This window comes from Lates calcarifer, linkage group LG15 (genome assembly GCF_001640805.2).
Source record: "Lates calcarifer isolate ASB-BC8 linkage group LG15, TLL_Latcal_v3, whole genome shotgun sequence".
Taxonomy (NCBI): domain Eukaryota; kingdom Metazoa; phylum Chordata; class Actinopteri; family Centropomidae; genus Lates; species Lates calcarifer.
The window spans coordinates 13,867,743-13,884,798 of NC_066847.1; the positions used below are offsets into that span (position 1 = coordinate 13,867,743).

At 42.6% G+C, this 17,056-nt stretch overlaps 1 pseudogene; it reads right to left on the reverse strand.

Moving 5' to 3' along the window:
* The window catches only part of LOC127143372 (uncharacterized), a 40,723-nt pseudogene extending 24,308 nt beyond the window's left edge, over positions 1-16,415 (reverse strand).
* Positions 16,416-17,056: the final 641 nt, after the last annotated feature.

Genomic DNA, 17,056 nt, shown 5'->3' on the forward strand with positions numbered 1-17,056 from the left:
TTTATTTTCCCCAGACAGTCTGTGCACCAACTGTACAGACATTAGCTGTAGACACTAGCTACCATTTTATACACTGACATTGTGTGTGCTGAGAATAGCTGTACTGTGAGTGTAACTCAGCCTGAAGAATTTCAAAACATGTCAGGAACTCTGCTTCTTTCTGTCATACAGTCACAAGATTTGATTTGATAAGGAGGGCTTTTTTCAATACGGGCATGTTGTTACTTCAGTTCACTTCTACTCATTTCTTTGTATTGACTTTTTATGCAATCATACTGTCTCACGGGTCTAAATACACCTATGACTTGGGCCAGCCCAGGCAACATCAACTTGGGAATGGCCAGGAGGAAATTTGCATACTATTAATAACATGCTTAGATAACTTACATGCACCAATCAACAACAACTATCTTTTCTAATATGAAAATGCTAATATGGCCATATTAGACTGAAGAGGAAAATGTGTGATGGGGAGCCACATCAGCTCCCTCTCAACTAATCAGCATTACAACAACTTTCAGAAAAGCCTGCGGTGTAAATGTCACATCAGTATCAGTGTTATCTCTGGATTTCTTCAAACTAAAATATGACCACATGATTTATGTCATTTACAACCTTCTGTGCCAGAGATCTGTGGAGCCTGCAGTGTTTAGGTCCATAACAGTCAGACATGTCTTCATGTTCCCGTAGGTGTCTACAATGTCTCCCAGTCACAGCTCAGCAGGTTCCCAGTGCCTCAGGCTAAAATAAGATCTGTGCTATAATGGCAACCATGTAGTTAAATCTAAATCGGTGCATGTGTATTTGCGTGGGCGGCATATTTTATAACCAGGAAAGTGAAAGCATGGATTTGAGGAAAAAGCATGGATTTGTGCCAAGGGGAACCGTAATGATAGGGCCACGGGCTGGAAGACATGAACACTATCATCCACGTTGCACGACAACCTCAGGGGAAGGGCGAGCCTGCCAAGGATGCTTGGTCAGATAAATGTGGGCCATGTCACATTACTTTGCTGTAACAAGCTTTTTTACATGCAATTACAGGCATGCAGAATGAGTTTGCTCAGCATTAACAGAGCATTTTTAGGGCCTCACAGCACTCAGTTAACTGACTGACCTTGTGTCACTCTGCATAGACTATTTTCAGGTTGGAAACAGCCTTTTTCCACATGGAGCGTGACAAATGACCTCGTTGCAACAGGTCTGCGTGCCAGAGAAAGGCAAAGAGGAGAAAATATATTGTGCATATGCTGGCATGGCCCATATTATGCTGCGGTTGGAGAAGCTTGTTTCCTGTGTCTTTTGTTCCATCAAGTTGAAGGATTTTTGCACCAACACGTGGCTGTAAATAGCTACATATTCTTACTTGATGGACATGTCATTTCCTTTGCTATACAGAAGTTGTTTCTGACCCTATAAATTACTGAGTTGCATGTTTTTCCACCAGTCACATTCTTGGTTTTTCTTCTTTGGAACTTAACATAAACTTGAAGTGTATGAGCTTGAGCCTGCAGCCAGAAGTGCTTGAATTTATCTGTTACGACTGAACGTCCCTGTGCTTCAGTGTGTGTCCGTTATATAAGGACATATCACTCTCAGAGAGTCTTGTAGTGCTGTTCTCTGTCACTCCTGTGTTTCCCTGAGGAACTGAGACGCTTTGAGTCCTGCCTGTGTGTGTAGTTAGGTTCATTGCAATAAAACAGTTTGGTTAAGGACAGAATAGACTAAGAGTCTTCAGCTACCCCAGCATCTCTGTGAGGTCATTCACATGACAATGACAAGCTAAATCATTGCTGTTAACCATGTTCATCATCTTAGTTTAGCATTTGAAAATAGGCACCAACCATAAAGTGGTGAGGCAAAGAACTGGATTGATTATATTTTGATCTGGGTATAGCACTAAATGAAAAGTCAGAAAATCTGCAAAGTTATTCCAGTTCACTCTGAGGGGAACATGAACCTCTGAACTGAATTTCACAGCAAACAATTTAACAGACATTTAACAAAAAAACACAGATGCCAGCATCATGGTGTCACCAGATGAAGTCAGCAGATCACAGCAGTCAGTAGGATTCATCCTCAAGGGAACATGTTTGTAGTAAATGAGATGGGAATCCACTGTAGTCTGGACCAAAGTGGTGGACAAAGCGATGGACTCCATAGAGCCATGGCTGACTAAAAGGTAAACACATCCTGTCTGCAGCTTCAAGTCACTGTTGACTTTGTCAGTGTTTAACCAACACCACTGAGGCTTTGAGTCGCCATAATAGAACCATAAAAACATTCATCATGCTTTAGTTGTTGTGAGTAGATATTGTGGGAAGACCATTATGTTTTCAAAGAATGTTTTGGAGACATTTCCCTGCTACACAGATAAAAACTGATCCAAGCAGCAGGACGGTTCAGGTCAGTTATATAATCATAATTCTTAGGAGACAGGATTGATTAAAAGATAAGTGTCATGGTCTGTCTGCGTCGTGATCATAAGTTGATCCTGTGTTTCGCCAGTCCGGTTCCTTTGAGTATTTGTAGTGCCCTGCGGATGTGTTTGGTTGTGAGTCTTGTTAGGTGTTGTGTGTTCCAGTGTTTTCCTGTGTTCCCTTGTGTCTTTCTGTGTTCCTTTTGGATTTGTTTTAGACCTCTTGCTTTCTTGGACTTTTTCCTGCGCCTTTCGCCAGTGAGTTTTTGTTGGTTTGGCTTTTGTTAATAAATCTTTTGTTTTGTCTGCATTTGGGTCCTTGTCCCTGTGTCCTCGCCCCTATCTGTGACAATAAGTCTGGTGTTAGTCTGTGTTTTTCCTATTGTCAACAAATGTCGTGAAAGGATCAAATGTACAGTGTGTTAGTCCATTTCTCAACACCTCCTGACTTCCATACTCTATCTGTGGCTCTCAGCTTCAACCACTGGTTCCTACTGAGGACATAGCTCTCAGTGAAAGACTCATTGTCTCACAGTCATTTCCACAAACAGCTGCTCAGGAGGAAGCTGGGATTTTGTTGGGGACTATTTTTATCCACTAGGATTAATGGGGACAGGAGAACATAGCATAACACAGATTCCATGAGAAGATGGTGGTGTAGATGATACAATAGTGGTAATAATAGTAATAACTATTAAAGAAGTAATAACAATAATAGCAGTAGTAGTAGAAGTAGTAGTAATAATATCTAAATATAACAGCAGGTGTTGAGTGGAGTTGTAGGAGCATCAGGAGGCTTGTCATCACAGATCTGACTCTACAGCTCCAGAGGGTGAAATACTGTCATGATGCGGCAGCTGAGGCCGCATCGGGGAGGGTTCAGGGATTATTTTCTGTTTTGTGTTCTTTTCTCGTTTGCTGCAGGCTGGGAGGCGGAGCCGGAGGTTGAGTTCTCTGAGTAGCGACGACCAGGCACACCTGCGCAGCCTTCCACACCTGTCTCCACTTTCCCCTCATCACTCTCCCTATTTAACCTGCCTTCTGTTTTCCCTTCCTCGCCAGTTCTTCATTGCAGTTCACCACTGATCATACCATATGCTCCAGGCTGTACTGACTCCTCCTGCTGCTCCCCGGTTCCTCGTCCCTAGCGTGTTTCCACACCGCTGTGCCTCCCTTGGGTTCCTGGCTGTTCCCTCGCCTGCCTTCTACCTGCGCTATTCCCCGGGCCCCGCTCTGGTCACGGACCCAGACCCTGCCAGACCCACCGCTCTTTTGGCGGCCTCTTTGTGTTCTTCCCCAGCCCTTTTGGCTCCTTGTTTTCTGTGGACAATAAACGCCCTGGTAAATCCGCATCTTTGAGTCCTCCCTTTTTCAGCGCCAAGGCGCTTCATAACAAATACCTGCAGAAAATGACAGGAGAGAAAGAGAGATGAAAGAGCACGGACTACGGAAAAGGGAAGATAACGAGTTAGTAATGTGTATTTATAGTTGACTCAGGCCTGAGTCAACTAAGCTTTATCAAAAAGGAAAATTTTGAGCAGACCATTAAAAGTGCAGAGGGTGAGGATTACAGATATATCAGGCTTCTTTTTCTTTTTTAACCATGAATATTTTGAGCTGATTTGGGCTGATGTTGAACTTAATCTCCTGTCTGATGTTGCATGCTTCCTGGCTCTAAATCATTACCAACCTGTTTTTCAGGTGGAACATTTGGTCCAGTTAATCATTCTCTGTACATCTCTTCAGCCTGTCTGAAGCCATGCTGGGTTTCTGCTGTGTTCACTGAGGCTGGGGTGGGATCATGGTTCTGTCAGTCACACTCACACCACTCTCATGACTGTGCTGAAATGCTCTGGTTATTTTGGTTCCACTCTTCATACCATTTGCGAGTCACCACAGTGCGGGTGGAGGCCCTGTGAGTGTATGGTCAGTCTGACACTCTCCCAAACTGAGACACACCCCCTTTTCCATGTCCTTATGTGACCTGACGACCTCATTTAAGCCATCTACTCACACACACACACACACACACACACTTTGACATTCACACTTGCTCTTTCACAATGTAATACACATCCACTGACCTCTAAGCAGACCTCTATTTCAGTCCTTGATTGTATTCAGAGCTCTACACTTAGATCTGATTGGACTGTATTGGTTCATGTGTTCATCTATAGATTTTTTTTTTTATTCTTTAATGATTTCCTGTAAGTAGATACATTATGTAGACTTGTTCTAAGGCAGAGCAGTCTGATTATCATTGGAACCACATCAATCTAAGAAGAGTTCAGCAGTCTTTAATAAGCTCTGTTGTCTCTGAGAGGCACAGCATTGGTATTTTTCATCAGGACAGGAGTCAAGCAGCAGTTACACCACAGCATAACATCCCCTCATCCACCTGAACTATGTGGTGCTGAAGCTTGATGATGATGTCTGGCGTTTTGTTCAATAAAAAGTCCCTGAAAGCTCAAGACACAGTTTATTCCAAAGAGACATTACATAGAAGTATTGTCTCCCATTTTTACTCTGACAGAGGAGCATCAATAAGAGTGAATGATGTAAAACAGCTACTGATACAATACCCTGCTCAGCAGGACACAGGCAGTGCTGATTAAGGTTTCATTGGATTAAATTAGCCTCCAGAGGATGCTGGCTGCTGGCTAGAGTTCGCATTCAGGAGTTTTTAACTCCTCTGTTCAGTTCTATTGCCCGAATGTCATGTGTCTCCGGTCACTGTAAGGAATCTGAGATCATCCAACATGGAATCTTTACTGGCAACATAGAGGCTATTTTCACTGCAGCTTAGATGTTATATTTTGATGGTAGATTTTTATTCCTTACATGTACATGACACAAACATGGTGCCACATTCATAGAACATCCTCAGAAACAGAAATAACAAACAAAACTTTTCAGAACCAATCTCTCTCAGTCAGGACTCATGAGTCACTGAGCCTTGCTCACTATCAGCCACATGTTACAGATAATGTTCCTAATCTAATAATAATGAACTTTTAAAAGCACACGTGGATGCTGGGTGAGTTTTTAAAAATAAGATTAAATGCCTGCTGTTCACAGCACTGTTGAACTGAAAAATAAATCATTCCTCACTTTCCAGATCCAGTTCATGAAGTGTGCATTAAATAATCAACTTTTGAAATAAATAAATCATTGATGGATTATTTGTAAAAATATTCAGTCAATACATGAGACAGTATTATAAAATTATACACTTTGATGAGTTATGAAGAAAGAGTGAACTGTGTCTTCATCTCCTGTGTGTCACAGCCACAGCCAGCATCTATATGTACTACAGTCAGATCCTTTATCTGAGGAACAGAAACAGCTGATGTGTGTGGAAAGTGAACAATCTTAAAATAGTCAGAAACATCTGTAAACTGAAATAGTTGCTTGGGAAGGTTCTTTCTTTTTCCATTTGTTACTGATTGAGGTTAGTAGTAGTGTGTGTTTGTTGATTTTTATTTTTGTATATTTTGTTTTAATTTTGAATCACATGCATTGTCAATTTGATCTTTTTTTTTTTGGGGGGGGGGGTTCTATGTAGCTTTAGTTAACCAAACTTTCTAAGAGCAGCTTTGCTGTAGTTCAGCTTCGTCCAGTGTGAAGTTATTGGTAGCTTGCAAAGTTATGCTTTCTTGTGTTTGGGCACAGATAGTCACATACAGCTGCCTGGTCCCTTGGACAAAAGTATGATAAAGGTGTGAAGCAGAGGACAACACAGAAGAAATGTCTCCCAGCTCATTAGTGCCACATGCCTCTCACTGAGCTAATTTTAGGTGTTGTTTATGGTGCTGGGTTAATCAACTTTGTCATTACAAACACAGCATTAGTTATATATATGTAATATTTAGAGTATTCACAATAATCACTCAAAATCAGCAGACACAGTTCTATTTACAACCATAGAAAGCAAGCAGGCTAAGAAATCAAACCAAGTGACAGTTCAATAGACCACTATCACACCTATACACAGCAAACAGTGTTGTCAACTTCAGCCTGCTGAGGGTCCCACTGACCCACTGGTTTGAAGAAATAAATATGAATATGTTTTTAACATTTTACCAGTTTCCCCCTTGTTGCTGAGGTTCAAATCACAATAACATTGGCTCATGTGACAACCACAAAAGTCTCTCTCTCTCTCTCCCTCCCTCTTTTTCTGATTTAAAGAGCAAAACAAGCAAAAAAGGCAGACAGTTACATGTAACTGAAGTTGTTCATGACATTTTTCATTCTGGTTTGTCATCAACTTCACAACCTCTCACAGTCATTATCAGTACTACAGACTGAGTCTTGCTTCTTTCAGTCAGGCACAGAAATGGACAAATATAGAAATTCCATTTTTAGACAAAATTTCAGCTATCACCAGCTTCAATCAAACAAATATTAGCCTTTAAATTCAATTTGATTTAACTGTTATTTAAAAAATACTATAAATCCCTAGCTTGTTTTATATGCTGAGCTGTAGTTGATATTCCACTGTCATCAAAATAAGGAGACTGGATATATTGCATGTCTTTGTCTTTTAACTGTCCTCAGGACCCTATTGACCACTCAGCTGCAGTGGATAATTTGAAACATGAGTCAGTGTAGATGGAAGCCAGATGGTGAGAGAAAGGGTAAAGTGCCTCTTGAAAGGACAGAGGGAACACTTGCTCCTACTGAGTTCTAACATGAGTTACGTAAGACTAGTGTTTTTCCATAAAGGGTCGAGTGTTGAATTATTAGCCATGTTTAAACTCTGCCACACCAGGGAGATCTCACGAAGACTCATGTGACATGTTACCTCAGAAATGTTTGATCTGTGGTCAAACGAGTCGAGGAGTGCTCTCAGTAGGTCTGACTGCAAGAAACCCAACTCCTAACTGCTCACTTGTCCTATATTAATGTAGGTTAGATGTTGTCCTTTCTAGACCTGCTAAATGTAATTGAAGTTTAAGATTTAGATAAGTTTATTTTTTTTATCCACATAGATAACCTTACTCTGATATTAGTTGGTAGTTAACCAAGTCACAAATACTTCTCCCATAAGTGCTTAATCATCACTTAAACCTCATAAACAGGAGCTTTAGCTTGTGTTTGTAATGTTAATCATTGCTTTACCAAAGGTGAGAAGGAACTGTATAAGTGTATAAAAAATATCACACCAGTAATATTTGTGTTATAATACTGTGGGTAAGGTTGCTATAAGTCATTCACAGGCAAAGCTTGAATGACATGCCAGATAAAAAAGTGTGATACAATACTGCTGTTGAATTTTGTGCATGAAACTGCAAATATGTTGTTAAATGTGTCACTTCCAGCCATTACTACCATATATAAAACTACATTATTAAAGCAAATAATCCATAATGCTCTCAGTAGACATTTCTTGTTAACTAGTATAGAGCTATTTGCCCATCCATCCAGCTCTCCTCAATCTTTCAGAGGACCTCGGTATACATACATCTTGTGTCTGAATCCACCTTTCAACAGTGCAATCGAGGGGGCTGTATCTGACAACTTATGCAGTCTTTCCTAAACTGACAACCTGACATTCAATCCTGTTTTACATACTTATTGGCCAGGTGTGTGGACATGTAAAAATAGCTCCTGTTTGTCGTTCTTTACACAGCTACTTCTGTCACTTAGCATATGAAAAGCCAAGTGCAACACCATGAATGTCTTCAAGGAGAGACTGTCTGAAAATTGTGCTACTGTCCCATTTGTATGATTCATCGTGTCCTGCACCTCTCTACACTGGCAGGCTTTTCACCTCGCCTTCAGGCAAGTATAAACACTTCATTTTAGTCATGGCCAGAGGACACTATAATCTCTGTCTATGAGTCCATTCATCTATCTGAGTCACTTCTGTTTGTCGATTGGTCTATCCATCAGTCCTGGGTGATACGATATGCAGGCATCAATGAAACACATTCACTTCTTTCACAGTGTGTGCATGTTTGGAGGTGACATGTTTACAACAGAGGAATTAAAGGAGGCACAGTAGATGGCAGATTAGATATCATGTTGAAATGAACCAATCATGAATTAATAAACTGTTAATTAATTTAATTTATTCAATTACCGTAAGTGTTTCATCAAGTTGGCTTCATATTTAATTTGGAGCCCAGGCAGCACGGTTTCTTGTCATCATTTTAGAGCTCAGAGGCATTCTGGAGTCAGCCAGGGAGGAATATTATCCTAATAGCCCTGAAGGTAATGTGAATCAGAAGTGTTAGTGCACTTACACTCCATGAGGACACAGGACCTGTAATCAGATATCAGCTATTTGGTACTGCTATGATGTGGTCATGTCAAAGCCCTGAACTTAATGTTAGTGTCTAGTGCTCAAAGGGACTGTTGTCTGTAGAGTGTGAGTAGATGTTTCCACTTAACCTTTGGGTGGGTATGTCAGCCTTAGGTGTGTAAGTAAATCTTGGCATAGATTTTGGTGAACTAACTACTTTCTCATTGCTAACCAGTAAAGAATAAGGAACCCGGAGAGTCCGAAATGATTAAAGCCACTATGTTAGCTTTGTCATGCCATCCAATTTCATGCAAGCCTATATTTATAAAGTTACACGAAAGAGTTGAGGCATGGTTTACAGTCAGTCTTGAGAGCTCAGTAAATGGTACAACATTCTCTTGAGGTCTAAGTATGACTTGTCATCCTACCACGTCTAAAGGTAAAAGGTTTATACCTGTTTCAAATGGACTCACTCAATAGCGGGGAAGAAGACCAGCTATCATAGACAGGCGTCAGGGGAATGAGATGTAGAAATGGGGAAAACAACTCAAACAATTTTAGAGATGTTCTTCTTGAAAGCATTTATGGTGTTGCACATGTTAGCATAAAAAGCGATAGAGGTAAAATGCATTCATCCATCCGTTATCTTATCCATTAAGGGTTGTGGGAGAGCTGGAGTCTATCCCAGCTGACACTGGGCAAGAGGCAGGGTGCACCCTGGACAGATCACCAGTCCATCACAGGGAAGTAACTGCATATAGAAAGAAATAAGACAGTCTGTTGCCAAGCTAACAGCTTTGTGAGGCTTCAGTTGTCATTGTAGGGAAAACCAAACTATAAGACAGAAACATATTTAGTAAAAGTGTTGTGCAAATTAAATTTTGACCTGATGGCTCTCTCTGGTGACACTAAAGTGACACTAATCTAAGGTTTAGGCTTTTCCACCCACAAGACAATAACTCTCCCTACAGCACAGTCATCTGTCAGCGATATAAATTCTGTCACCTGACCTGTCCCATGTCTTATTGCCATCCCAGAAATGACCCCAATAGTATGAGCCCTTGGTTGATACTCCTCTTTTAAACATTAACCAAGCAGCAGCTGCCTTTATCTCAAAGCCCTATGAGGAATGTTTTGACCACGGTAAAAAGGTTGGTCTTCACTGGCTTGTTGATGGAGATCCTCACAGACTTCCACACAGTGCTGCTTCTACTCCATAGTGAAATCACAAACATACATCTGCAAGTAGTCCCTTCCTTGTTCCTAGAATCAGTTTATAGTACCAGGGGGCATCACACCTAGGTTTCTGCACTTGTCTGCTGCCCTCCTAATAATGCACCAATGCATCTATGATCAAGTGGATCAATGCTGGGCCACCAGATGTTAACTGGTAAGCTCCTCTCACAGTTCTGACTCCAGCAGTGGGGGCTTTTCTGAGGAGGAGGAGAGACTTAGAAGAAAAACCTGCATGAATCTGGATTAGAATAGAATTTTATTGTGCACAGGAGAAAGAGAGTTTTGGCGCTTAGACCCCAGCAGGAAGTAGATCCCCATGGAAAGCATTCAGATTTTAAGTGGTGCTACCCCCCCAAAAATTAAGGTAAACCATACCTGACACATCATGCTAAATGGGAAAAGGAGCAAAAAAAATTTTTGATCTGCACATAAAAGCAGCTACCATGGAATGGTAAAGAGGAAAGAGTGGTAGCTATGCTGGGAAGAAACGTGAGCTATTAGGGATTAAGGGGCTGGTGAAAATAAAGAGGTCAAAAATCATTAGAGTGGGGAATGCTACATGATGCATGAAGAGATGCTCTAGGTGATTGTGAAAGGTGGTGATTGAATGAATATAGCAGTGAGTAGGGGAAGCTTAGCAGAGATGGGAAACATTCATAAAATTCAGATGACGTGCGCGGGGGATAGCTTTCCTTAGTGAAGTATCATTTCAATCAGGACAATATAATAGGAGTGTTAGGATTCAGCAGTATGCCTCTCTTCCCTCGTGTCAGTGTGTTTCCCTTCCTTGTGTCTCCTGTTTGTCTCCCCCTGTCTGTGTTTGTTCTCCAGGGCGTGGCCATCCGGTTGTTCCTTCCTACCCGAGTTTCCCGCCACTCACTCAAGCACTCCTGTCTTCAATCTGGCTGATTACCTCACCTGCCTACTGCTGTATTTATACCCGTGCCCTTCACTCCAGTCTTCGTCAGATCGTCCGTTTGCCTGCATGGTATTCCTGCGCATGACTCCAAGCCTTTTTGAAACTCTCTCCCTGAACTGGCTAACTTTGTCTCTCCTCCTCACCAGATCCCAGTTCCTCACCTCTGCTCGCCTGCCACACCCTGGAGATCTTTTCCTGAAGTTTTTGACTCATGACAGAGTCCACCTTTTGTTGGAAGCCTGCCTGCTTGCTCTTTTGTCCTGAGTTCTGTTTTGTCCTTAATAAAACCTTCTTCGTCATTTCGAGTTCTGCATCTTGGCTCCTTTACTGTCGGTGAATTACAACAAGGAGAACAAAAGACTGTGAGAAAGAAGAGAAATGAAGAGGGATAAATTGCGTGAACATGAAATAATAGACTTGAGCACGGAAGAAGATTGCAACAAACCCTTTACTGTGCAGAAGAACCTCCCCCCAAAAGTACGGTATACTGTACCTGATGAGCAACCTAAATCAGAGGAGTTTGATTGGAAGCAAACAAAGGGGAGTACCATGAAGCAGAGGAATGCAATGGTGATGCACCGAAAAGCAGTTGCTGGGAGATGGCCATAATGCGAGAATGCAACAGGGATGCAGGAGATGTGAGAATGCAGCAGAGATGCAGGAGAAATGCAGGGATGGCCATTATGCAGGAAATGTGGGGAATGATGCTGGAGACCAATATGCAGGGAATGCGGGGAATGCGGGAGTAATGCGGGAGGAATGCAGGGATGGCCAGTATGCGGGGAATGATGCTGGAGAAAGGCAGGGATGGCCATTATGCAGGGAATGCGGGAATGATACGGGAGAAATGCAGGGATGGCCATTATGCAGGGAATGTGGGAATGATGCTGGAGAAATGCAGGGATGGCCATTACGCAGGGAATGTGGGAATGATGCTGGAGAAATGCATGGAATGGTAAATGGACTGTACTTATAAAGCGCTTTTCCACCACGACCACTCGCAGTGCTTCATGTTACATGTCACATTCACCCAATCACATGCACATTCGCAGAGAACTTATTATGAACATGGTACTCTTCTTAACACACACACGCAATTTTGGGGTTCAGTATCTTGCCCAAGGATACTTCGGCATGCGGACTGGAGGAGCCGGGGAACGACCACCCACCTCAGTAGGTGGGCGACCGCTCTACCTCCTGGGCCAACGCTGCCCCATTATGCTATTATGTGGGAAATGCAGGAGTGATGTGGGAGAAATGCTGGAAAGAGGCCATGATGCGGGGAATGCAAAAGGGATGCAGGAAAATGCAATAATGTGGGAAAGGCCAAAATGGGAAATGCAACTGGAATGCAGGAATGCCACGATGTATGAAATGCAAGGTGAAATGGGGAGCATGCAAAGAGCCACAGAGAATGCTTGTGACACCACCCCCACCACCAGTATATGCAAGACATACATGTAATCGGCCTACGAAGCTAGCTGAGCAGCCAAAGCTGCAGAATCTAGACTGCAGAATCTAGACTGCAATGAGTAGGTGCAGGAGGAGCAGAGGCCCATTGTTGAAGAAAGGCAGAGTGGATTTCTTGCATTGGAACTGAGGTGACAGTACCTATTCTAAACAAATAACCTGAATATGCTGAGGAGATAGATTACACTTGTGAAGAACGTTATGAGTGAAGATTAAACCATGCTAAACATGGGGTGATTGCCTGAATTTAAAACATGACCCTCTCTAAGCAGGACAGAAGCAGAACTTGAAAAGTGATAGGGCATCTGTTACCTGGAGCAGAGGGAATCAATAGCAGTTAAAGCAGGGGAATTGCCAGTAATGATGCTATTCTGCCCCTGCTTGTGTACGTCCTCTAGCCTGCTACACCAGCTCAGCAGACAGCGAACAGTTTCCCAATAAAGAAGATGAGATTTCTTTCCCACTTTATTTAGGAATCACTGTAAAACTAAACAAACATACAAATATATGTTACTCATTTCATCATAGAATTTTAACGAATACATTCACATACAAACATAAAGTACCATGTTTAAACTGAGAAACGAGTCCGCTAGCTTAATGCCAACTTATATAGGAAAATACATGGTGATGCTAGCGGTCAGCATGTACGGATTAGCAAATGTATTTCCTACTGAGCGAAACATTCTCTAAATGTGTTACAACATCTAAACACATATAATACTTACAGGCAAACGTTTTCTGGCCATATAATGAAGAATAAACAAAGGAATGTGTAATTGAGTTTTCCTGCTGTCTGTATCTCCATGACGACCTGTCGTCTGATCCAGCTACGGAAACACTGAAGGCACAAAATTAACATTACTGTGTTAAACTCGAACCAAAAACCACAACGTCACACTCCCCGCCTGTTATAATGTGTTATAACACTACTTTCTCTTTACAGGCATCACAACCTCTGAAACAGGTCTAGAGTATATCTTCTGAGTACCATGTCTGACTACTTTAACATCTACCTTGCGGACTTTAGAGTCTTTGCTAGGAATGGCGTTCACCACCACTCCCACAGGCCACTCATTTCTCTTGACTTGTGCATCTTTAAGAAGCACAACATCTCCTTCAATCAGGCTCGGCTTGTCCACATGCCACTTACACCTTGGTTGAAGTGACATCAGGAACTCTGGACGAAGGTCCATGTGCTGCCTTTCTCTTGAAGGTAAGTTGTCAGTTCAGGGTCTTGAGAGTTAATTTTTAACTCCTTGCATGCCCCAACGAAGTTTGTTCCTCGATCAGAATGGAAGAGGCGAACAGGACCACGGACAGCGGTAAATATTCTCAATGCATTTACAAAGCTTGAGGAGGAAAGAGATTCAAGCACTTCAATATGCACTGCTCTTGTAACTAGGCAGGTAAAGATGACTGCCCAGCGTTTGTTCTCTGCAATGCCACCTCAGATTCGTCTTGTGCTGATGATCCATGGGCCAAACACATCAACTCCTACATTTGTGAATGGAGGACCTGGTTCGAGTCGTTCAGCAGGTAAGTTTGACATTTTTTGTTCTTCCATTCTTCCTCTTAGCTTGTTACAGATTACACATTTCTGTATGATGTTTGACACCAGCCTTTTGCCTCCACTCAGCCACAGACCAGCAGAACGTACAGCACCTTCTGTAAGGTGCCTGCCCTGATGTGCCACCTGTTCATGGTAATGCCTCACCAATAAAGTAGCTACATGGTGTTTCTTGGGAACAATGATCAGGTGTTTCTCTTCCCAGGGGATGTCAGCCAAAGGGATATATCCTCCAACTCTCAGCAGGCCATCTGCATCCACAATTGGGTTCAGTTTTCTCAGGGGACTAGATTTGGAGATAACATCACCCTTAGAAAGACATTTCATCTCTTCAGCAAACACATCGTGTTGAGCATTTCTGATGATTACTAGTCTTGCTTGTGTCAGAGCATCTGTCTTGCTGTTCAGGTTTTTTGTGTGTGCTCTGGCCTTGTCTATGAGCTTGGCCATAGCCTGATTGATTATCTTCCAGCTAGAGAAGCGTTCAAATCGGTGTGAACTAAGCTCTCCTTCAAAAGCTTTGGTTGTGAAAGTTGTGACCTGCTGTGCACGTATATCTACATCAGCATCAGGTTCTATAAGCTCAAATGTCTCTGGTTGAGGGCAGGTGTCTCTGGACAAGAAAGATGGACCTTTAAACCAGTTGGTTTCTTTCAACACGACGGCTGGAACTGAGCGGGTCCCATGGTCTGCAGGGTTGTGCTCTGTGCTGACAAAGTGCCACTGTTCAGGGCTTCTGGACTTCCTGATGCGGGCAACTCTGTTGGCTACATATACATAGAATTGTCTGCTTGTGTTGTGAATGTAGCCCAAAACAATCCGACTGTTTGTGTAGAATGAGACCTTGTGGATGTCTACGTCCAGTTCATCTGTGATTAAGTCTGCCATTTCGGTGGCCAAGACAGCTGCACAAAGTTCTAAACATGGGATGGTGTGTGGAGGATCTAGAGCCAGCTTTGACTTGCCCATGACGAATCCAATGTAAGTGTTTCCCTCCGTGTCTACTGCTTTCACCATGCGGATCTGGTCTTTGAGGAAACACTGGAGGCACAAAATTAACATTGCTGTGTTAAACTCGAACCAAAAACCAGAACGTCACAGATGCTGAGAAAATTAGAACATGAGCAGAAATCATGACCAGTATATTGTCAAGAAAGGTTGAGATCTACCCACTCCTGACGCCAAAAGAAAGGATCTAATGCTAGATTCTCCCCATGGTAGTAAGATGCACAGTTTTGATTAATCTCTTAAAACGTTAATCAATATAATGTGAAGCACTGTAGTCGATGTGTGGTGTGTGTATGAATGAAATGAATGGAAAAATCATATGATACTGTGATTAAGCAATGGCAGGATTGAGACATGACTGGAAAGTACCAGATGGCCTGTCTGGTCTTAGAAAAAGAGAAGTTGGTAAAACACTAAGATTGGTATGAGAGTATGAAAATCATGATTTGTGATTTAAACAGTGATTGTAATTCAAAGAGTAAAAGACGAAGAATAACTGTACCGATGGTATTATCGAATGTAATGATTAATTGTATTAATGGTAACTAAGAATAAGAATGATTGAGAGAAGCGGTATGTAGGATGGGTGCGGTCACTATTGGTAAAGATTTGAAGCCAAAAAGGATTGCAACATAACGGACAGTACCAGACCTGAGGGATTGCGACAGCGTTGCCGGAGCTGGCATTGTCGAAAATGGTTTGGTAAAGGAAGTCAGAGCGGGAGGGTTGGAGAGCTGGCGAAAACCAGATAAAAGGTGATGTACCAGACAACTTATTCGGACTCTTCGTTGACCTTTGGTGGATCATCACCTAAGGAAGACCCCTCCTCGACCATCATCGAGAGAGCTGGATTCTGCAAACTTGTCTTCATGTAGAACTAAGGAATCTGGGAGATTATTTGCTGCCAAGAAGACTAAAGGCACGGGGAGTTTCACAAAGGATTATTAATTTCCCTACTGCAGTGAAGGAATTGTTCTCTGAAGATTTAATACGTTCACCAGGCCCAGAAAGAGGAACTGTGAATCGGGCGAGGTCCTCCGGGACTTTGTAAGGAGTCAGGAGGCTCACCCCACTCAGGACCGGCCTGAAAAGAGGATAGGTCAGCTAAGGCCAAGCTGCCAACCCCTCCATCTCTCACTAAATTATTCACCCATCCTAGTGACCAGCTTCAGCATTTATTATGGGAATTAGTGAGTTACTCATTCCAGAACTATACTAACTGGGAGATTGATTATATTATCTTGACTTTTTATATGATTATGCTGTATGCTTTGCCCTTGCTAAAATTATATTCAATAAAATTTATAAACTGGATCTAGGGATAAGTCGTGGACAGTTGTTCTGTACTTCTCAGAAAGGTAAAATACTAGGTCAGAGTGAGTAATACATTATAAGGTTCTTAAAAGGTTATTTCAGCCTCTCAAATTAACAGACCCTTGGAGCTTATAGAGTCACTAAATAATTTCCTAGCACCATACCAAGTGCAAAGGTCTCTAAGAGGAGAGCTGTCGTAAACAGGTGTGACTGGTGATCATACCTGACCCATAGGGCTACTCGGTTGGGTGTGACACTAGTGGTAGCACAGTAGTGGACTGGAAGTAGACAGTTAGTAGCTAGGCGTATCTCCTCACCACCAGCTTATAAAGCCGCAGAAACTGTAAGTTGGGTGAAAACACGACAGCTGTGAGCTCGGACCCTTTAAACGGAGAGCTGGTCCAGACCTTCTGTACCGGGGTAATACTGGCGATCTAACACATGGTGCCCAACGTGGGGCTCAACGGAGAGACAGCCGACAAGCCAACAAGAACCAACCAACTCAGTCTGCAACTCGTCCCTACTCAAGATGCAACAAGAGGCTTCAAGGAGCAGACGACTCGAGACAACAAAGATGGATGGAGTGTCAACGGAGGACAAATCTTCACCAGCACGCAAAGAGCAGCACTGACAAAGACCCAAACCAGCAGCCAAGGGCAGCTGCAGAGAATGGGGAAGCTCCACAAACTCCCGTGGCTCATAAGATATCGACCATAATTATACCATGGGGTAATGGAATAACAAGTTGGAATCAGAAAGCAGTTAACTTCCTACAGCAGTGCAACCCGAGTGTAGGAGCTGACGACCTCCCAGAGGAGCTGAGTAGGGCCATCACCAGTGAAGGTTATCACTTCTCGGCAGTGAGGTATGAGG